Source organism: Capricornis sumatraensis, chromosome 19 (genome assembly GCF_032405125.1).
Source record: "Capricornis sumatraensis isolate serow.1 chromosome 19, serow.2, whole genome shotgun sequence".
NCBI classification, from domain to species: Eukaryota; Metazoa; Chordata; class Mammalia; order Artiodactyla; family Bovidae; genus Capricornis; species Capricornis sumatraensis.
The window spans coordinates 26,948,562-26,964,092 of NC_091087.1; positions in this window are offsets into that span (position 1 = coordinate 26,948,562).

Here is a 15,531-nt window from a genome sequence, read left to right on the forward strand (position 1 = left end):
GTTGGCTCCTACCCATACCTTGTCAATGTTGGGAGGTGGGGGTCTCACCTGTGGAATAAGGAAAGAAAAATAAAAGGCATATGGATTGGAAAGGAAGAAATAAAACTGTCTACATTTATGGACAACATGATTGTCCACATGGGAAAGCTCAGAGTGTCTGCATCGCCTGCCTGACCCCTTGGGTCTGAGTTTACACGTTGTCACAATAGCTCCTTCAAGCATGGAAGTCTGCTCTCCAGCTGGACTGTGAAGTATTTGGTGTCTGGTATCATGTCTTCCAAAGAAGTGGTGTCTAGGGTTTCTTTCAGAGGTCTACTGTTTTGCATCCCCCAGGCTTCCAGTTCTGTGAGACTCATGGGTGAGCTGCTTTGTAGCAAAGAAAGCCAAGTGACTTGGTACCTTCTTCCTGAGCATCTTTGCTCACCACTACCCATCTCCCCTTGTCTCCTTTCTCTTCTACTGCCCTTGGCCTCTTCTAACACCCTCTATACCCCCTACTCTGCAGTCTGTCCCAGCAGCCCCAGATGCTTATGCCCATGATCACATATAGGAGAGACAGTGCCAACACACCCCTGGAGAGAAGGGGTAGACTCCATGCCATGAGCACATGCCACAGGGCCCATTGGCTCCATAGGAGAGCCTGGGCTACAAGGACCCTCCCAGGCCTGCAGCTGTCAGCATGGTCTGCCCTGTCTGGATCCTGGACAATGGATGGGGTTCTAGATTCAAGCCAAGAACCTGGCATTAGACCCCCCCCAAATCCCACTTGACTGGAGCTAACAAACAGTGGAAACAGGTTGTAGGAGGAGGTGCAGAGTCAAAGCTGGTCAGGTAGGAGGGGTGGGATCCCAAGGGGCTCTGGGCATGCTGTTGCCAACCTCTGAATGTCAACAAATTCCTCCAGTTCCCATACAATTCTGATTTCCACTTTGTAGCTAATAATTGAGAAAACTCAGAATGACCAGGCTTCCCGGGTGGCTCAGACAGTAAAGAATCCACTTGCAATGCAGGAGACCCAGGGTTTGATCCTTGGGTTGGGAAGATATCCTGGAAAAGGAAATGGCTACCCGATCCAGTATTCTTGCCTGGAGATCCCATGGATATAGGAGCCTAGTGGGCTACAGTCCATGGGGTCACACAGAATCAGACACAATTGAGTGACTAATACTTTCACTTTCAGAATGACCAAAAGCTCCTAGGAAATCAGCCACGCTTTTATTGTATTCTTATATTATTATTTATTTGAAAATCTAATACATGCATGTGATTAAAAGTTGAATAAGTACAGAGGGCATATCAAATCTCTTTACTCTTCTGCCTCTGAGGTCTCCAATTCCTAGTCCAGGGGAAACCATCATGACTGGTTTGTGGGCAACAATGCTCTTCAAGTGAATTTTTGTTAAGTACAAAATCAACTAGACATTCTTTAAACAAAGGGCCATATGTGTGTGGGAGGTAGGCTGTTTATCCTGAAAACACAGCTCTGGCCCCTGAGGATGCTCAAATCTGAGAGCCAACAGTTAACATTCATTGTTCACTTACGTGGGGACCACCGAAAGCTATGGAGCAAGAGAGGGACACCATGCGTGGCGTGTGATGGGAAGATCTCTGGTGTCAGGATTGAGAGAGGGTTAAAAGGATTCAGGGGTGTCCATGGAGGCCAAGAACTCACACACCCAAAAAAACGGCATGAGAGAGGCGGGGTGGTTCCGCCCCCAACTCCAGTCTTTCCATCTTCATCTTTCCATCTTCAGCTCCAAGGCTGACAAATTGGAGGTGCCAGCTGGAATCCCTCCCTCTCCCGTGACCCCTCAAGGCCCAGTGTGTGCAAGGCTATGGGCCTGCTGAAGCCAAGTGGGGGGAAAGGAGGGACCCCCAAGCCGGAGCCCGGGCTCTCCGGGCTCCCATCAGCTGGCCTCCTTCTTCCCTGAGTCCCCATGCCTCTCGCACCTTTGATCTTCTTATCACCAGCCCCTCTGGTGGGTTCATTAGGGAGCTGCCCCAGTTAATGAGTTCTCCGGGCAGCAGGGCCCACACGCCCTCCCGCTGGGCTGAGGCCTTCACACCTCCGGGGCCTGTGTTTTGACAAGTGCCAGAACCAGTGGCTCCTGCTCCCCCGGCCCGAGCCTGCCTCCCCCTGCCAATGTGTAAGGCTGGGAAATGAGGCCTTGGGGCAGCCCCACTGAGCGGAGGTGAGAGTTCAGCGGGTCCTCGGCCAGGGTGGGGGCAGGCAGGACAGGGCAGCACCCCCTTGGGCTGGGGCCTGGGTCTCAGCCTTCCTTCTAGGAGCCAGCTGGCTGCCTCAGGTCGAGCCTGGATCCTGGGCGCTGCCCCCTCCCACCTCCCAGCCTCAGTGCCCTCATTTCCCTGGCCAGCCCCTCTGACAGGAGAGTGCTAATCAAAGGTGCAATGCCAGTCTTCCCCTAGCAGCCCCTAATCCCAACCCCGCCGGAGCCAGAGGCCCCAGGAGAAGGACGCGGCTGTCCTTCCGCCAGCCTGTTTAGCATCAGCAGGGACACCTCCTGGGAGGCTCCTAATTTGGGTGTTCCCTGTTGCCGGGGATCTTCCCACCACACCTCGGCACAAGTCTGAGAGAAAGGCCCTTTCAAGGAGAGTAATTGCTGTTCATGAAGCCCCACCTTTAGGCAGCCTAGGACACCCCTCCTAGGGGTGTAGCTTAGAATCGAATCCCTCTTCTGCCACGTACCACCTGTGTCACTTGGGTAACTCAGTCTCCATCCCTTCCATGAATCCTACCTGCTGTGCTGATGTTGCAAGGGTGTCAAGTCATCCTGCACAGACCATACTTCCAGCAGTGCCCCATGCGTGTCCCTGCTGTCACTTGGGGCCTGGCCTCGGCCGGATCCCAGCTCACAAGCGCGCTGTGATGTGGATGTCACCGCTTCACCTGCTAGTTAAGGAAATGGAGGCGCAGGGGGTGGTCCTATGTCACATGGCCAGTAGAGGCAGAACCAGGGTCCATCTGGTGCTGTTTGGGACCCAAGCCAGTGTCCTGTCCTCCCACCAGCTCCCCTGTCTCCTCTGGAAACCTCCAGTGGCTCCTTACTCCTGGAGGGCCGCCTCAAGAATGAGGGTGCAGAGAGGGGGCAATGCCCCCTACTCCTCAAGGCCCCCTGAAACCTCGCTACAAGTCACCCGGATCTGTTGAGATATTAAAAATGTAAAGCATTTCCAGATCCACCCTGGACCTACTTGAGCCAGAATCCCTGGAGGAGATTCCGAGTATGTAAAGTGAAATGTCCCAAGAACGATGAAGCTCAGCCACTTTTGAGAAGCCGTGCCCTACAGTGAGCCCCCCGAATCCAGAGAGTGGAAGAGGCATGGGGAGTGCCCAGCCCCCACCATGGAGCCTATACTCCCACTGTGTCATGGACAGATGAGGCCATGCTTGTGTTGGAGGTGGGGCTGCAGCCGCCTGGAGCCCAGAGCCATCAGAGGGCCCAGCAGGAAGGCTCGTAGCTTCTCCTCCACCTCCCTCCTTCCCCATCAGCTCCCAGTGAAGGCCCCCAAGGCTCCCAGGAAGCCCCTTCCAACTGAGATCACCACCCTCCCCTCACACCTTTAGCTCCTGGAGCCACTGGCTTGGCAAGCCATATGGAATAGATTATTCTGGACCCATGATAATCTGATTATCTTGGTCATGGATCAGCTGGAATGCACAGCCAGTGAAAGTCACAGGAAGGAGGCAGAGGAGTGATGAGGAGGGAGGGGGTGGGAAGAAAGGAGAGAGATCTGTCAGATTCCTGGTAAGGCTGGGGAGGAAGTGCCAGTTCTGGGAGCCAGGCCAGGCTGAGAAGGCAGGGAAAGTAGATCGTGTCTCTCCCCTTAGAGGTGTCACATCTATGCTTCTTCATCTGGGTAAGTGGAGGAAGTTCTGAGCCTTAGAGTGAAACATGGGGAAACCGGGCATGAACGGGGTGAAGTAAGCAGCTGAAACCAGCCCAAAGCAAAGATGCAGACATGTGAATACAGGGAAACTTGTCACACGGCCCCTCAGTTAGTATAGCTGTAAAATGTAGCAAGGACTCCCAACTACCTGCTGAGATGTCCTGGGAGACTGCATGCCTTGGTTGCAAAGCATGGTCTCAGGTCAGAGAGCTGCCCCTGGGTGTCCAGGGTCCTTGCATTCCCAGCCACAGACAGCAGAGGGCGCTGCCCAGCTACCTGGGATCTTGAGATCTGGGCTGGGCGGACCTCCTGCCATTGTCAGAAGACGTTATTTATTTGTTTTTCTGGGGCCAGGGCCCATGCTGGGTGGAGGTGGTGGGCACTGGGAGCTAAGCAGATATGTCAGAGACGCTGAGGCTGGCTTAAGAAATGGGTGAGGCTGACTTCGTGCCAGTGTGATGGGCTATGTGACCCCAGAAAGTCCATTTGTTCTCTCTAGACCCCAGTTTGCTTATCTGTCCACCGGGAAAAACATACACCTGTGTGCACAAAGGTAAAGCAAGATGGAACCCAGAGGAATGAGGAGAAGACAGACGGGCTCAGGTCTCGCTACCTTCCCTACATACCCCTGGAAGCAGAGGTTGAAAGCAATCAGACCATGAGCTGACCAAAACTCTAGGCTCACCAGCTCCCCCTAAGGATTTACACGCCCAACTCAGCGGCCAACTTTGGGCACATCCAGCACCAGTACCTGCAGAAAGCACAGGATGGCGCTTCCTCTGGGCAGGATACACAGGTTTCTGGCTTCTAACCCCATGCCTGCCCTGGCTGACTGCACAGCAGAACAGTAAGGAACCAGGACAATGGTGAGGCTCCAGCCAAGTCACTGGGTGGCTCCGGGCCTCAGTCAGCTCCAGGTTGTCCTTCCCAAGGGCTGGGGAAGGAGCGCATCACCTCCCTTCTCCTGGGGTATCTAACTTCAGACCTAATATAGAGCAGAATGGGGGCTCCTGGGAGTGGGCTGCAATGTCTGTGTAGGGTCTGGGGAAGTGAAGAGCTTCTGAGCATAGGATCCTTTGTCAGAGACTGGGAAACAGCCCTGAACTGAGTGGAGAACATGTAGGGGGTGGGGATAAAGCTTAAGTTGCGTGCATGCATGCCAAGTCGCTTCAGTCGGGTCTCTTTGCAACCCTATGGACTGTAGCCCTCCAAATTCCTCAATCCATGGGATTTGTTAGGCAAGAATACTGGGGTGGGTTGCCAGGCCTCCTCCAGGAGATCTTCCCAACCCAGGGATAGAACTTGCGTCTCTTATGTCTCTTGCAAAGAACCTGCCAGGCAGGTTCTTTACTGCTAGCACCACGTGGGAAGCCAGGGGTTAAGTTGACCAGATTATAAACAGAAGAAGGGTCTTACATGGTCAGTACTGATTATGTGCCTACTGAGGGTAGGATACGGAGAAGGCGATGGCATCCCACTCCAGTACTCTTGCCTGGAAAATCCCATGGATGGAAAAGCCTGGTAGGCTACAGTCCATGGGGTCGCAGAGTCGGACACGACTGAGCGACCTCATTTTGACTTTTCACTTTTATGCATTGGAGAAGAAAATGGCAACCCACTCCAGTGTTCTTGCCTGGAGAATCCCAGGGACTGCGGAGCCTGGTGGGCTGCCATCTATGGGGTCGCACAGAGTTGGACATGACTGAAGCGACTTAGCAGCAGCAGCAGAGGGTAGGATAAACCCACCAAGAGAAATCCAAGTCTAGCCTTTGGCAGAGCCCAGGAAGTTCCTTCACCCTTGGAGATCATGCCTCACCCCAGGCCCTGGGAGTGCACAGTCAGCACCCAGCATGGGCGGCCCGTCTGGCGGAGGCCCCCAGGAGTGCTGACACCTGTTGCTTGCCTCCCACAACCAGGTTGGCCTCTACAACCCCCACCTCTGCCCCCTCACCGACCCTCCCCAAGGCTGGCCCCAGGCTTCAGAACAGCCTCAGCATGCCCTTTGCCCAGCGATTTCCCTGATGGGGAATTCATCCTGATAAGAAAAGATTAAAGGTGCAAGTGAAGACTTGCTGCTGAGTGACAGATCCAAACTGCAGAAAAACTCCTTCCGTGTGACTTGATTGATATAAGGAAAAGCAAAAGAGAACAAAAATCTAAAAACCAACCCCTACTGTGCATTTTGCAAGGATCCACAGCATGTGTGTGCATAAATGCATACTCACCAAGGCTAAGATCTAGGACTTATCTGGCAGGCGGGTGGGGCAGGGCTGGGTTCTCAGGGCTGATATAAAGAGATCATATCTATAAGGTTTACAATTTTAACAAGGAGTTGGCATTCACATGCGACATGTGCAATTTAAAAGTATAGGTATACGGATGTATACCTACGTGCAAAACTTGGAGGCATCTTAGTATATACTAGAAAATGTGTCACCTAAACAGTTACTGTCACACCAGGGAGTACTTTAAAATCTCATTGCAGAAATAAATCTAGCGATCTAGAAAAGGTTATTCACACTCTGTGTAACACAGGAAGGTCAGCTCAGTGCTCTGTGATGAGCTGGATGGGTGGGATGAGGGGGTGGGGGGGAGGTCAGCGAGGGAGGGTTATATGTATACATATACCCGTTCACTTCGTTGTACAGCAGAAACTAACACAACATAGCAAAGCAATTACACTCCAATTTTTTGAAAGTTATTAATGCATTAGTGAGAGAAGTTGGTCACAAAACAACACGCATTTTATACAGCCAAAGGAACTGAAAGCAGAGGCTAAAATAGATGTTTGTTGGCCAACGCTCATCGCAGCATTGTTCATAACATCTGAAAGGTGGAAACAGCCCAAATGTCTAACAAGTGATGAGTGAACAAAATGTGGTATAAATGTAAAATGGGATATTATTTGACCGTAAGAAGGAATGAAGCTTGGCCACATGCTACCCTGCAGATGAATCTTGATGACTTTGTGATATAAGCCAGACACACCAAGGACAATACTGTATGGGTTGCCATTTCCTACTCCAGGGGATCTTCCCAACCCAGGGGTTGAACCCACATCTCTTGTGTCTCCTGCATTAGCAGGTGGATTCTTTACCTCTGTGCCACTTGGGAAGCCCAAAGAACTCAGTATGCTCCCTTAATGCTTCCATCTCCATGTTCTGTGTTTGTAGGGATGCTTAGAAAAGGTTAGGATGCAGAGATATAGGCTAAGTGTGACCCTGGTCCTCTGGGTGGATGGACGTGGGGGCTTTAAAATTCCCTTAATTTTGATTGTCTATACGTTCTTGATGCTTAGTCGCTCAGTCATGTCTGACTCTTTGAGACCCCGTGGACTGTAGCCCACCAGGCTCCTCTGTCCATGGGATCCTCCAGGCAAGAATACTGGGCTGGGTTGCCATTGCCTTCTCCAGGGGATCTTCCTGACCCAGAGATTGAACCCTCGTCTCCTGAATTGGGCGGGTTCTTTACCACTGAGCCACTAGGGAAGCCCAAGTCTCACTTCTCTGTAATGATTATTATTGGTTTGACAAATTAGAAAAGAAAGAAAAGGAAGGGAGGGAAGGAAACAAGACTTCACAACCCCTTTGCCTCTGTTGTTTGCACTCTGGTAGTGGAGACAGTGGACCCAGGCCCCCTCAAGGCTTTCGGTAATCAGGCTGGGGCGGCTGGCTCTCCTTTTCAGAGCCTGCAGAAGTTAGTGCCTCTCCTTCTCCCACTTTGTCCCTCCCAAGAGCTGCAGGACCACAGATGGCCTCTCCTCTCCAGCAGGACAGGCAGGCAATACTCGTGGAGTCCCCCATGGTGAACATATGATGCTATATCTAATCCTCCCAGCAAGGACACCCATTTCATAGATGAGGAGACTGAGGCTAAAAGATGGGCACTGAGCCCAAGCATGGCTGGCCCTAGGCTTGAGCCGTCTCTGCTGAGACTTGTTGCCCCAGGACCTGGACCAGGCCACGCTGGGGCCTCTGCAAGCCCTTGCACACCAGCCTCCTTGGCCTACCCTTCTTGTTGGAGGAAGAACATGGCATGCACCTCCCTGCCCTCAGCCTGCTGGGCACTCCCTGGATGCCTGTGGCCCCAGCCTCTCCCATGCACCCCCAGCCATCTTTTCCCAGATTACCTCCTATGGTATCCTCGGCCCACTCCCAGGGCCCCTGCCTGTACCCAGTTTGGACAGCCTTTGCCCTGATGTAACTGCAGTCTCCTGTTTCCTGCCTCCATCTCTTTACCTTCCAACCCCTCCCCCTCCTCAGAATTTCTGTGCGATCTCACTGCCTCCCCAAGAGTCCAAACTCTTCACTCAGCAGGACTTTCCAACCCCACCTGGCTCCCACTTTCTTGTCCACACCCCTCCCAACCTCCCCACCTCTGTCCCAGGGCTCCAGACGGCTTGGCATCGCCCAAATTACCCGACCGTCCCTGCTTCCAGACAGGCTCACACCTTTCCCCTCGGCCAGGAATACCCCACCCCCACCTGGAGAAAATCCACAATTTCAGGGCCCTCCCTCCCGGGACCGCCCTGATCACCTGGCCAGGTAGCACCTCTCTGTCGCCCATGGCCTCCCAACACATCAGGCCCCCACAGACTCTTGGAGCCATCTCGTCTTTCTCCTCCTCCAACTCTCAGCTCCCAGAGAGCAGCAGAGACTCGACCACCTCCCCCAACCCCCGCCACCCCGAGTCTCAGCCCCCTGGTCAGGAACAATGTTTCCTCATGGGGGTGTGCATGGCTTTTATGGATTTGAATTCTGGTTCTGGGATGCCCTAAAGCAAAGGAAGGGGCCTCTCTGGGCCCAATTTTCCCACTCAGCAAGACAGGGAATAGCAGGCTCTCATGCTTGGGGTTTGAGCACTGAACAGACTTCTGTGGGCAACGCTGGGCACTGTGGGGTGTGGAAGTGCTCAGGTCAGGTCGGGGTGAGTACAGTGCCCAGGGCTGCTCCATGCCCTTCCCGGGTGGCTGTCAGCCTCTGGGCGCCCCCAGGTGACACTGATGGTGCTCTGCCTGGCAGGGCCTGGTCATTGGGCTTCCCTGGCTATGCCCAGAGTCACATGCCCATCCCTGGAGCCACGGGAGGAGAGTGTCCAGGGTTCTGGGCGGGATACTCAGGGCTCCTGGAGCAAGCAAGGGGCACACGCAGGCCCCTGGGTATCACCCCCACCACGTCCGCCCCGCCGCCACCAACCCAGGGACACAGGCTCTGCCCTTACCCTGAGACTCCCACAAGGGGGGGCCTGCAGCCTCCCGCCCCTACCCCCAAAGTGCTTTCTGGGATTTCTAAGGGGACCTGCTGCCAGGCTGTTTTGGAGGCCCCTGCACACCCTGGTTCCCAAGTCGACACCTTCTGCCCCGGAGGAGGCGGCCTTGTGTCAACAGGCAACAGGAGGTGTGAAGGCAGCCACCGTGGCCAAGGGGGAGGCCAGGCCAGCCCTCGCACTGGCTGGTAATGAGAATACCACACGGCAGCCCCTGAAGCCCCCAGCAGCCTGCCTCCCTGCCCCACACCCCCACGTTCCCACCGCCTGACCACCCCGGGGCCGGGAAGGGACGCAGGAGGGAAGAAGACCTGCGGGGCAGAGGCCAGCCCTGCAACCAACTCCAGGGCCCGGGCCTGTTCCCCAGGGCCCCGCACTGTCTGCCCAGGGGGAAGGAGCAGGTGGAGAACTTCTGGGATCAGGGCTGGGGTCTGTGCTGAGCCACCGAGTGAACACAGGCCGACCAGAGGCACGGCCTGCCCCAGCCCCTCGCAGGGCCGGAGCTAAAACACACTCTGACTCCAACCTGGGCCTCTCTGCGCTTCTCCTCTGACCGGGGTCTGGGGCATCAATCAGGGGATGATGGACAGGGGCCTCAGGTGCCTCTAGTGGTAAAGAATCCACCTGCCAGTGCAGCAGACATAAGAGACACAGGTTTGATCCCTGGGTCAGAAAGACCCCCTGGAGGAGGGCATGGCAACCCACTCCAGTATTCTTGCCTGGAGAATCGCACGCACAGAGGAGCCTGGCAGGCTGCAGTCGGTGGGGTCACAAAGAGTCAGACACAGCTGAACGACTAACACTTATAATCGGAGTATTGACGGGGACGCGGCCTGCCCCTCTGCGCCCGGCTGACTGGTGCTGCACGAGTGAGCGAAGCTGACTCAGGGCCTTGTGGTGCCGGCCCTGAGAGCAGGCCCAGCTAAGCCCAAGCCGCAGGCACAGAGAAGAGCAGGGGCAAGAGTGTCACGAGTGCTGAAACGCTTGTGAGGCCTCGCTCTGCCCTCCCCTCGCCCAAGACGTCCTGAAGCCAGGTCTCCGGTGGCTCCCTGGCCCTGAGACTGCCCAGGGCCCTGAAGGGACAGCTGCTGACTCTTGGCCTCAGCTCTCAAAGTTCCTCAGGGGTCATCAGGTCCAAGCCCCTCGTTTTATGGTACTTTTGGTCAGTGTTGGCAGAAGCAGTAGCAGCCATCCACTCCAGCTCCTAAGTGTACTCTTCCAGCCTCTTTAAAAATACACACACACACACACACACACACACACACATATAATTTACTTATTTGGCTGCACCAGGTCTTAATTGCAGCACACAGGGTCTTCAGTTGCGGTATGTGAACTCTTAGTTGCATCATATGGGATCTACTTCCCCACCCAGAGATTGAACCTGCCCCCCGTGCTTTGGGAGCATGGAATTTTAGCCACTGGACCACCAGGGAAGTCCCTTCATCTGGCCTCTTCTTGATTACCTCCAGGAATAGGCCACTCACTCCCCCACAAGACAGTCCCTGTGATCTAGAAAGTCCTTCAGACTCTCCCTGGAGTATTTCCCCAGCACCTGGAAACAATGCTCACATCCCCTGTGTTTCCTTTTTGCATAAAACATCCCCGAGCCCTTCAACTATTTCTCTGGTGACCCAGAGTCACACCCCCTCACTAAGCTCCCTCCCCTCATAAACTGTGGCCCCCAGGTGTGGCCACTCACCCCACGTAGGCAGTAGAAGACCACCGCCTCCTGATCTGTTGTCGCTGTTCAGTCCCTGAGCTGTGTCTGACTCTTTGTGACCCTATGGACTGCCGTACGCCAGGCTTCCCTGTCCTTCACTGTCTCCCAGAGTTTGCTCAGATTCATGTTCATTGCGTTGGTGATGTTATCTGATCATCTCATTCGCCTTGATTAAAGATCCCTTTTCTTGAAAATAGGAACAGAATCACATTTTTCATACCCTTGGTGCCTGGAAAGCAATGAACAACCATGCCCGTTTCACAGTTGCTGCTGGTTACACGATGCCTCCTGACCCTGAACTTAGAAGGGGGTACATAGGGCTCTGTTGATTCCACCTTATTAGTAATTAGATCTCATGAGTCATTCCAGCCTAACAGAATCTCTTTCAGTTCAGTCTCTCAGTCGTGTCCGACTCTTTGTGACCCCATGGACGGCTGCACGCCAGGCTTCCCTATCCATTACCAACTCCCAGAGCTTACTCAAACTCATGTCTATTGAGTCGGTGATGCCATCCAACCATCTCATCCTCTGTCATCCCCTTCTTCAATCTTTGAATTGTCATCCCCTCCCATCTTCAATCTTTCCCAGCATCAGTGTCTTTTCAAATGACTCAGTTCTTCACATCAGGTGGCCAAAGTATTGGAGTTTCAGCTTCAGCATCAGTCCTTCCAATGAATATTCAGGACTGATTTCCTTTAGGATGGACTGGTTGGATTTTCTTGCAGTCCAAGGGACTCTCAAGGGTCTTCAACACCACAGTTCAAAAGCATCAATTCTTTGGTGCTCAGCTTTCTTTATAGTCCATCTCTCACATCCATACATGACTACTGGAAAAACCATACTTTTGACTAGATGGACCTTTATTGGCAAAGTAATGTCTCTGCTTTTTAATATGCTGTCTAGGTTGATCATAGCTTTCCTTCCAAGGAGCAAATGTCTTTTAATTTCATAGCTGCAGTCACCATCTGCAGTGATTTTGGAGCCCCCCAAAATAAAGTCTGTCACTGTTTCCATTGTTTCCCATGTATTTGCCATGAAGTGATGGGACTGGATACCATGATCTTAGTCTTCTGAATGTTGAGTTGTAAGCCAACTTTTTCACTCTCCTCTTTCATCAAGAGGCTCTCTAGTTCTTCTTCTAGACATAAGGATGGTGTCATCTGATTATCTAAGGTTATTGATATTTCTCCCAGCAATCTTGATTCCAGCTTGTGCTTCATCCCGCCCAGCGTTTCTCATGATGTACTCTGCATAGAAGTTAAATAAGCAGGGTGACAATATACAGCCTTGACGTACTCCTTTCCCAATTTGGAACCAGTTTGTTGTTCCATGTCCAGTTCTAGCTGTTGCTTCTTGATCTGCACACAGATTTCTTAGGAGGCAGGTCAGGTGGTCTGGTATTCCCATCTCTTTCATAATTTCCCACAGTTTGTTGTGATTCACACAGTCAAAGGCTTTGGCATAGTCAATAAAGCAGAAATAGATGTTTTTCTGGAACTCTCTTGCTTTTTTGATGATAAAACAGATGTTGGCAATTTGATCTCTGGTTCCTCTGCCTTTTCTAAAACCAGCTTGAACATATGGAAGTTAATGGTTCATGTATTGCTGAAGCCTGGCTAGGAGAATTTTGAGCATTACTTTACTAGTGTGTGATGAGTGTAATTATGCAGTAGTTTGAACATTCGTTGGCAATGCCCCTCTTTGGGATTGGAATGAAAACTGACTTTTCCAGTCCTGTGGCCACTGCTGAGCTTTCCAAATTTGCTGGCATATTGGGTGCAGCACTTTCACAGCATCATCTTTTAGGATTTGAAATAGCTCAACTGGAATTCCATCACCTCCACTAGCTTTGTTCATAGTGATGTTTCCTAAGGCCCACTTGATTTCAAATTCCAGGATGTCTGACACTAGGTGAGACCATCATAGTTATCTGGATCATGATGATCTTTTTTGTCTAGTTCTTCTGTGTATTCTTGCCACCTCCTCTTAATATCTTCTGCTTCTGTTAGGTCCATACCATTTCTGTCCTTTATTGTTCCCATCTTTGCATGAAATGTTCCCTTGGTAGTTCTAATTTTCTTGAAGAGATCTCTAGTCTTCCCCATTCTATTGTTTTTCTCTATTTCTTTGCACTGATTACCGAGGAAGTCTTTCCTTAGATGTGACTTTTGTCCTTGAGATTGCTTGAGGGTCACAAAAAAGCTGCTGAAGCACCAGCCATCACTTAAATTTTCCAGGATGATGATATAAGACAGTAAGAGTCAGAGGAGTGTACCTCTGCTTTAAAAAGCTTTCCTAGAAACCCCATACAATATTTCTACTCACATTTCTTTGATGATTCCATCTGCGAGAGAGGCTAGGAAATGTAGTTTTCAGTTGGGCACATTACCCTACGTAATACAGAGCCCTGTTATTAAAGAAGAAAGAATAGAGGCAATAACAGACAGTGTGTGGACAACCAGAAGAGTCTGCCACACTAGTGAACATTCTACTGACCACAGTTCCCTGATCTAGCTACCACCTCCTCCTATCATAGGAAGGAAGGGGGTGAAACTGGTGTCACTATCATTCTGAGGCTCAAAAGTTAATCACCTTATCTAACAGCACACAGCCATAGATATCCCTCCTTTCACCAGGCAAGTCAAATGAATGAGAAATGGAGACTGCCCAGCTGGAAGCCCCTGGGGGATGGGGGCCAGACCTCGCTTGTTCATGCAGCACCTGGGGCTGCTTCAAGCACACAAGGAAGAATGCTTGAGAGTCTCAGGGCCAGAGAGCAAGTGGGAAACACCTGGGCCAGGACCCAGTCCACTAGGAGAAGCTGATTCGGATTCTCCACTTTCTGGCCTTGGTTGGGCCAGTTGGCTCTGGTTCCAGCTCCAACACCTAGAACTCTTCCATTGCCTCTGCCCTGCAGCACTGGTGAGCCCTGCCATAGGCCAGGAGCTGGAGTGCCCTGCTGAGGACAAACCCCATCCTGGATCCATGGAGAAGACAGGCTGAAGTTGGAGGAGGGGGTTAGGGCAGGATGCCCAAGGCCTGGTGCTAGAGAGAGGAAGGAACTATCTTCTGGGGCCACGGATGAAGCTGTCAGCCGTCTTACCACAATGCAGTCTTGTCCTTAACCCACTTCATTCTGCTGCCCCGAACTTGCTATAAGAAAGACTTATAAACAAAGGCTCTATGACATGGTGGTGATGACATACATTACCTTTTCTTTTTAAGGAGTCCCATCACTTCACGGCAAAGAGACAGGGAAAAAATGGAAACTGTGAGAGACTATTTTCTTGGGCTCCAAAATCACTGCAGATGGTGACTGCAGCCATAGAATTAAAAGACAGTGATTCCTTGGAAGAAAAGCTATTAAAAACCTAGTGAAGTGAAGTCTCTCAGTCGTGTCTGACTCTTTGCAACCCCATAGACTGTAGCCCACCAGGCTCCTCCGTCCATGGGATTTTCCAGGCAAGAGTACTGGACAGCATATTAAAAAGCAGAGGCATTGCTTTACCCACAAAGGTCCATATAACTGAAGCTATGGTTTTTCCAGTAGTCATTTACGGATGTGAGTTGGACCATAAAGAAAGCTGAGTGTCAAAGAATTTATGCTTTTGAAGTGTGGTGTTGGAGAAGACTCTTGAGAGTCTCTTGGACTGCAAGGAGCTCAAACCAGTCAATCCTAATATTCAGTCAAGTCCTGAATAATCATTGGAAGGACTGATGCTTAAGCTGAAGCTTCAGTACTTTGGTCACCCAATGAGAAGAGCTGACTCATTGGAAAAGACCCTGATGCTGGGAAAGATTGAGGGCAAGAGAAGGGGATGACAGAGGATGAGACGGTTGGACAGCATTGCTGACTCAAAGGATATGAGCTTTTGAGCAAACTGGGAGATGGTGAAGGACAGGGAAGCTGGTGTGCTGCAGTCCAAGGGGTCACAAAGAGTCAGACACGACTGAGTGACTGAACAGATTTTTTTTTTTAACGTTTATTATTTTTTATTTTTTGGCCACACCGTGGTGCATGCTGGATCCTACTTCCCCGACCAGGGACTGAACCCACGCCTGTGATGTTGGAAGCACAGTGTCCTAACCACTGGATCTCTAGGAAAGTCCCCAGACATGCATTATCTTGCTTTTGCACCAACAATTGCCCTGGAAATGAGAATCCCCACTTAATAGACAAGAAAACTGAGGTTAAGTTGCTCAAGTTCTGACAGCTGAGAAAGGATGAAGCCTGGACTCTAAACCTAGGTCTGATTCTACAGTCCAGGCTCCTAATCATTAAGCCACACTGCCTCCCAACGCTGAGTGGGGCCAGCAGTGTGCCCCTGTGCTCCCAGAGCCTGGCTGAGGGGCCCAGTGAAGAGCCAGGGGACACAGTGGACCAGCTCAAGGGCCTCACCTCCCAGAACTTATGCTCTGCCATCCCACAGTCAGCCTGAGGCCTGGGCTCTAGGACTAACCCAAACTAAGACAGAAGGAAGCCAGGCTACGCTAGAGAGGAAAGGACAGTGCGCAGGGCTCTGCCAATGGTCAATTCCCCTAATTCACCAAGTGCTCTCACAGGAGATCCCTCCAGGCTTGTTCCTTCCTGGGAATCACAAGGCCACTCCACCACTCCATACCTAGTTGCCTGT